Genomic DNA, 8,528 nt, shown 5'->3' with positions numbered 1-8,528 from the left:
GAGTTGTGTGCAACAAGATGTAATAGCCACATATTTTGCTTCAGTTGTAGATAATGCAATTGAACTTTGTTTCTTGCTGAACCAAGACATTAATCTGGAGCCCATATAGAATGCACCACCACGAGTGATTTTTCTGTCATCCACACTTCCTGCCCAATCTGCATCTGTATATGCATGAAGTGTAAGATCTGTATCTCTAGGATACCATAAACCAAAGTTTTGTGCTCCTTGAAGATATTTGAAAATCCTTTTGACTGCCTGAAGGTGTGCTTCCATTGGATTTGCTTGGAATCTTCCAACAATTCCCACTGCATGCATGATGTCTGGTCAGGTACTTGTTAGATAGAGCAGACTACCAATTATGGATTTGTAGGTTGGTTGATGTACTGCTGCTGATTCATCATTTGCGCTGAGGCTTCATCCTGTTACCATAGGGGTACATACTGGTTTAGAATCTTCCATGCCATATTTCTTCAAGATCTGCTTGAGGTACTTGGTTTGTGATAGAAAAATACCATCCTTATTTTGTTGAACTTGTAAAACAAGAAAATATGTGAGCTCACCAAGCAAGGACATTTCAAATTCTTTCTACATTACTAAAGCAAAGTTTTGACTCATGGCTTCTTCATTGCTACAAAAAATGATATCATCAACATACACAACAAGTATTAGCAATTTAGCATTGTCAATTTTTATATATAGATTGCTATCAGCTGATCCTTTTGAAAAACCTTGTTGATGAAGGTATTTGTCAAGACGATAATACCAAGCCCTTGGAGCTTGTTTTAGACCATAGAGAGCCTTTCTGAGTCTGCATACAAGTTTTGGATCATTTCCAAGGATGAATTCATCTGGTTGCTCAATATATACTTCTTCTTCTAGGTCTCCATTAAGAAAGGCAGATTTCACATCCATTACTTTGAACTTCTGAAAGCTAGAAAGAGTAAGGAACATTATTATGGCTTCAAGTATAGCAACAGGTGAAAATTTTCTTCAAAATCTATACCTTCTTGTTGAGCATACCCTTTACAAACAAGTCTGGCCTTGTTTCTAATAACTTCTCCATTTTCATTCAGCTTGTTTTTGAAAATCCATTTGGTTCCTATGACATTCTTATCATTAGGTATGGGAACCAATTCCCAAGTATTATTCTTTTCAATCTGCTCAAGTTCTTCATTCATGGCCTTGACCCAACATTCATCTTTGCATTCTTCATTGACATTTTGTGGTTCAACAAAGGAAAGCAATGCTAGATAGCTTGAAGCTTCTGTAATAGTTCTTCTTGTCTGCACACCTGCTTCTTTTTGCCCCAAGATTTGAGTCTCTGGATGATTCTTCTGAACATACCTGGATGGAGTCTTTTCTTCTACCCTTATTTATTCTTTTGGTGCCTAATTGGTTTCTTCTTCTTCAGAATTAGTTTGATTTGATGTGGAAGGACAGTCCTCATCTTCTTCATAATCTTCGGTTTTTACTTGCTTTGGATTTTTGCCTGCTTCATCAACCACAACATCAATGCTTTCAACAATTTTCCCAAGTCTTTTATTATAACACTTATATACTTTACTTCAGGAAGAGTAACCAAGGAGAATTCCTTTATCTGCTCTAGGTTCAAACATGCCAAGTTTTTCATGAGTCCTTTGGTTGTAACATTTGTTTCAAAAAACTTTGAAGTATTTTACACTAGGAGTCTTACCATACCACAATTCATGAGGAGTTTGATTGCTATTTACCTGGACGTTTGTTTTGTTGAGAATAGTGACGACAACAAATGTAGCTTCACCCCAGAAGGTTGGAGGAGTTCCAGACTCATCTAGCATAGCACGAGCCATTTGTTGAACAGTTCTGTTCATCCTTTCTACCACTCCATTTTGCTGAGGAGTTCTTGCTGTAGAGAATTCCCTTCTTATTCCATGTTCTTCACAGAAGTCGAAGAATTCATCCGAGGTAAATTCCCCTCCTCGATTAGACCTGAGACATTTGATTTTGTGATCTGATTCATTTTCAACCAAAGCTTTAAAGGCTTTGAAATTTTCGAAAGCTTCATCTTTATGCTTTAGAAGTCCTATCCAACACATTCTCGAAAAGTCATCAATGAACAATATAAAATATTCTTCTCCACGAGGTGACTTTTTCCTAGATGGACCACATAAATCAGCGTGACCAAGTTCAAGAGGCTTACTAGCTGATCCTTCCTTCTCAGGGAAATGTGCTTTGGTTTGCTTACCAAATTGACATGATTTGCACATTGTATTTTCTGGAATGTTGATATCTGGAAGATCACGAAAAGCCTTGTATCTGCATGCTTTTCTTATTTGAGGGAAGCTTAGATGCCCCAATCTTTTGTGCCATAGCTAGTGTTCATCATTTTTTCTTAGGTAGCACTGTTGTTGTCCCCCCTTGAGTATGTACAGGTTGTTTGGAGTTCTTACACCTTTTATCATTGTTTCTCCTGTATCAAGCTCACAAACAACACATCCATTTGATCGAAATACTACCTCATTTCCTTGATCACACATTTTACTAACACTCAATAGATTATGCTTTAGACCATCTACATACATAACATTCCCAGTGTTAACTTTTTCTTTTAAGAGAACATAGCCTTTACCTTTTATGACTGCAGGAGTGTCATTACCAAATGAGACCTTCTTTTCCTTTTCTAAGGTATTATATGACTGAAGTTTTTCTTTATCACCTGTCATGTGTTTCGAGCATCCACTATCGATGTACCACTGATTTTCTTGTCCTTCTGTATACAAGGCTATACCACATCTTTATGTTTGCGATTCTTTCTTTCTCCATGTTTTGGGACCCAATGAAGCTTGCTCCTTCTGAGATGTTTTTCGAAATTTACTCCTGTATTCAGAATCTTCATGACCGAAGTTGTTACAGATAGAGCATTCTATTTCATTTTCAAGAGCAGAAAAGTTATTGTAGGTCCTTTTCATGATCCCAGTCACATTCCTTTGATTTTGTGCTTATTTAGTCATGATAGTCTTGTAAGCAACACATTGAGCAGCTTTGTGTCCAAAGTTATGACATGAAAAACATTGGCCATTAAAGAAATTCCTGCAATTATTGAATCTACTGCCCTGATGATTGTAGTTTCCATTGACATTCATTCTTGAAGCAAAATGATTTACCTGAGATAGGTTGTAGCTTATGTTCATCCTTGAAGTAGATTGAACCCGATTTACCTGTTGATCTGCTTTATGCCTTTGCTGACGATTGTCAACCTGTTCACTTCTCTTTGCTGCATCAAGATAGCTTTTGGAGGTTGATGGCTTCTGTGCTTGAGATGCTTCTTCTGTATATCCAAGACCTGTCTTTATCAGAGGAGAACGCTGCACTTTGATAATTTCATATAAAGTTTCTAATCCTTTAGCAAATCTAAGATTGAGAGCTTTTGTTTTCTCAATATCTTTTCTTAGACCCACAATTTCACACTCTAACTTTTCATTGTGTTTTTCCCTTTCAACAAGTTGGAATGTCAGAGTATCTATAATCATACTCTTTTCTTCTAAACATATTTTAAGTTTAGAAATTTATTCATAGTGACCATCTTCATCTAAAGCATCCAAGAAATCATCATCTTCAAAAGCCATCAAAAGTCTATAATCATTACCATGTTCATCTTCATCACTATTTGATAAACCATTGTTATCTTCATGTGTATAGTAGCTCTTCTTACTTACATTCTATTTTCTATTCCATTTTTTCGGTTTTCTACCTTTATCTAGCTTATCTTTATGAGGACATTTGGCTGCATAATGACCGACTCTTCCACAAGCAAAGCATTTGAAAGGTAGTTTACCTCTGAATCTTCCAGAACCCCGTTGAAGGTTCTTGACAAAGTTTGCTTCTTCCTCTCCTTCTGAAATGTGTCCCGATTCATTGAGCTCTTCTTTTCCCGAAGCCTTGAATGTGGCTTCTCTCATATATGATGGAACCCCTTTTCTCATTTCTAAAGCAGTTAGGATTCCATGCAGCTATGTCATAGTAATACTCTAAAGACTCTTCTTTTCTTCTATGGCAGAAACTTTTGATTCAAACTTAGAAGACAGGGATCTCAAAACCTTTTCAACTACAGTAACTTCTTTTATCTCTTCACCCAAGTTTTTCATGCGATTAACAATCTCATCTATACGTAAGAAGTAATTAGCTATACTTTCATCGTTGTGCATTTTGAGAGTTTTATATTGAATTATGAGAGATTGTAGTTTTGCACGTTTTACTTGATCATCTCCTTCATAGCTTAGAATGATCTTGTCCCATATTTCTTTGGCGGTTTTGAGCTGCATAACCTTGAAAAATTCTGATTGTGACAGACTCCCCAATAATGTGCTGACAGCCTTGGAATTTGTTTCATACTGCTTTTTACCTGCAGTATCTGTAGGAATTGCTAATGGAAATGTGTATCCTCCTTCCACAATTTCCCAAACATCTATTCCAAGAGATTGAAGATAGGTTGTGGTTCTTACCTTCCAATAGATGAAGTTTCTCCCATCAAAGATTGGTGGTCTAATGGATCCCTCTCTTTCGTAGGTATTCATGATGAAAGATCTTCCTTCAAGCGATCAAGCTTCTTCTGAAGGACCTGCTCTGATACCAATTGTTGGAAATAATACTGGGGGGGGGGGTGAATCAGTATTATCAATTTAACAATTTTACATTTCCATACACAAATTTATATACACTACTTCTGTTAATGAAACTTGCGTGCATACACAACTATGTTTAGAGCAACCGACGTGTATCTTGCAAACTTATATTTTGGTTAGTTGATCCTTAATCTGTGTATCAGAACCATATACACAGTAACCAGGTGCAATAAACAAAACAAGCAATCACACACATGAACACAAGATATAAGGTGGAAACCTAATGTGGCTGAAAACCACCTATTGCAATCGTCTCTATCTTTCTTTAATAAGAAACTTCTTTTTACAAATTTTGTACTGGTGCAGTCTTATACCAGTACGCAGGCTTCTACCTACTGAAGGCTACAACCTTCTCTTGTTCTCCAGATTCTCCTGGAAGGGAGCTACAACCCCCTAGCTTTTGTACTAGCTGAAGTGTATACTAGTACGTAGGTGCTGACCTACAGAAGGCTACAACCTTCTCTTTTCTTCCAGGGACCACGTTTCATAAATTTTTAGACTAGATCCATCAATAACATCAATCAAACATCAAATATATCTGCATCAATCAATCTCCTTTGCACCAACCAAAACTGAATCAAACAATCACTTTTCTGAATCTTGTAACCAGAACACAGTAACAATAACCAGAACCTAATGCAGAACCCATAACACTGCAACAACAAACAGAAATAGCTAAAACATATTTTATGAGACGTATGCTACTTCAATGTGTCGAACTTGCGTTCGTACGCTGCTATCTAAAGGAAGACTTGCGTATACGTTGTTTTGAAATGCCGAACTAGCATGTATACGCGCCTTTGCTATACTGAACTATATATATATATCTATATATATATATATATATATATTTATTTATTTATTTATTTATTTATTTATATATATGCCTAAGTTGTTTGCATTTGCTATTATGCGCTTTGTGCTAAGGAAGTGATGGAGTTTTGAACAAGAATGACAAGAAATGACTAAGTAGAATCATTACAGTGTTGTGATTATTTGACTAAGCATATGTAGAATGGAATTTGAGGCAAAGCTTCCTTGTGTTTTGAATGAAAAAATATGTTTGGTAGTGCCTCGGTCTTCGAAGCCTATACTATATGCATTCGAGCCGATGTGATGAGTTGATCAAATGGCATATCTCTGGTAATTAAGTTGGAATGATTTCCATAATTGATGAAGTAAGGCCTAGCCACCCGAAGTGACTGTTGGAAGAAAGGCTAGGACACCTAATATGATTGTTGAACAAGCTTTGAAGGATTGTGCATTTGGAGAGGTTTGTCATGATAATTTCATAATTGTGTTTAAGGGCCTGTAATAAAAACTTGTGCTTCAAGAGTATATCTTGCATTATAATCGACCCTCTAATACAGAGAAGTTCCTGTGGAGATGCGAGTCATCAGTTGTGCAAATTGATTATCTCTTAGTCCTAGAAGCATCTGATATGTATTGAGAAGTCCTGTCGCAAAACTCTAAAGGCAACTTTAAAGCATACCTCATAATTTCAACTGTTGGCACACCTAAGTTCTGATCTATAGTATTCAAGGTGCAAGATTGAATTAAACAAGAGGTATCAAGAAGCTGTCACTGATATTTGTAATCCTAAGAATCTCTTAAACGTCCAACAATGTGGAGTACAATTTACTCAATATCTTCAGTCTTCTTTACATCATGCTTGAGTATTGCTTGTAGAAAGATCCTCGGTCCTACAAACAACATATTGAGCAACAAACTTGATCAAAATATATATGGAAAAACTGGAATGAAGCCTAAATGTCCTGCACTGTGATTAGCACATATTGTTGAAACCCTAACCTCATAATTGAGGGAAAAAATCGGCAGTCATCAGTAAGAAGGATTATGGTGCATTGCATTTTTCTCACAACATTAGCCAGATTTTTTGTTAAAGAAGTCTGGTTTGTAGGGTTTGTAGCCATTGATTAAGGTTTAATATTGGTCGTTGGAGTCCCAACTAGAGATTATAAGAGGAGGTCGATAGGCAGATGGAGAACACACACTTGAGATCGATTTCTTTATGCAGTTGAATTTTCTAGAGAGCAACAACAGTTGCCGAAAGAGTTCAAGCCAGAGAAGGGAAGCAAATACAAAGAGGGGCAGAGATAGTGAGTCCAGAGGAAGTTTTCAAGATCTGGAGAGTCAGTCACAGAAAGGCCGCATTTCCCAGAGAAGCTGCATAGAGGCAATGCAGATAGCTTCAGAGGGAGATCGATTTTGCTGAAGGGAAGAGAAATTCAATTGTTGTTGGTCAGGAATTCTTCAGGAGGCCAAGCGAATTTCTCCTAGAGGTAGAGTTAGCTAGGACGTCATTTTTCCAACAGTTCCCGGCTTAGCGAGTTGGGGTCTGCGCAAACACTGCGCAGAGATTGTATGAATGGCTAGTTTGGTCAGTTGTCAGAGCAGGATTAGGTGCGGTGTTGAGGTATTTTCCTTACAGATATTTTGTCCAGATTATTTTGCTGATTGGATTGCCAGTTGAGCATCCATACTTAAAAATTTTCATTGCTGCTTAATAATAAAAACCCTCAACTACTGCACCGATTTTCCCAAGTTGTGTTTTTTTGGTGACTTTTTTCCAAAAATAACTATGTCATGTTTATGTGTGCGTGCCAGAATTTTCCCAGTTTCCAATTTATATTCTGCAGGAATTAATTTGGTGAAAATTGCAGTTGTGAATTATTTGTTGATTGTTTAGACAAATAAACTATTAATTAATATACATTTAGAAAAATTATTTCCAGTTGCTACCATAGTTGAAAATTTCATAGTTTTGCCTTGGCTTGGAACCTGTATCTTGTGTTCTATTGTCTTCTGCGAGCTTCATGTCTTTATGGTAATTGTTTGATGAAGAAATATAACATAATAATAGTAATGCTAACATATTCACAAGTAATTATCATGTAATAGGTGGTTTGAAGACAGAGGTTGAATATCACCTTTTGTTAGCACTTATCATGTCTAGCTTATTGTGGTTCATTGTCCTATATTTGATTTTCTTGCACTAATTTGCATATGTTGATTTTTTCTATGAATGAACTCCAGTTAATTATGGCTTTGTTATGTGTCCCTCTTGGATTAATTAACTCACTCTTATGGTTTCGTAGCTTCAAATATTATGTGAGTTGTTTGGAAGCCTACCATACAATGTTTTATGACTCGTCCTGTATATAATTACACAGTACCACAATACAAATTACACAACCCTCTATATGATTGCACTACTGTGTCATGGCATGCTTCTTAAAAATCTAAGACCGACATATTTGATAAAGTTCGATCATATTTCTTCAAGGAAGATAGCTCAACTATACACAACATAGTTTGATATGCTTTGGCATGAGGTTATTTTTTATTCACGGCATTGACTTAGAGGCATATTTCTTGATCTATTCATAATGAAAAAGTTCATATGGTGTTATCAACTCTATAGTGGCTTGTATTAACTACTTCTTGTGGCCTGCAAATAGATCAAATCTACACTTTGTCAGGTATCAACCTACTTGTGGTTGAATGATAACCGAAATCTTGTATTGACCCGTATCTGTGTCGGATTCATGTATATGTTCGCATACATACTCTGTGGCATCGTTTTTAAATGATTTTCTCTTGTACATGGTTCGAAGCCTGTAATTGAAAGTGGACGCATATCAGTGGGATCACATAGAGGCCCAATGACATCACCTATGAGATAGAATTTTGAGAATTGAGATCGCAACTTATGACCAACAGATCGGATAATGACTTGCATTATCTTGCTATATATTTTAACTTGGGATTGTATGGCACGTTACAATGACCTGTAACTTGTAGATAGTAGCTCAAAGCTATGCATAAGTCAGGTCTAGTACG

The sequence above is a fragment of the Pinus tabuliformis genome, chromosome 2_2 (genome assembly GCF_031772625.1).
Source record: "Pinus tabuliformis cultivar Carrire ecotype Pingquan chromosome 2_2, CPIR1, whole genome shotgun sequence".
Taxonomy (NCBI): Eukaryota; Viridiplantae; Streptophyta; class Pinopsida; order Pinales; family Pinaceae; genus Pinus; species Pinus tabuliformis.
Note: the sequence above shows the minus strand (reverse complement) of the source record.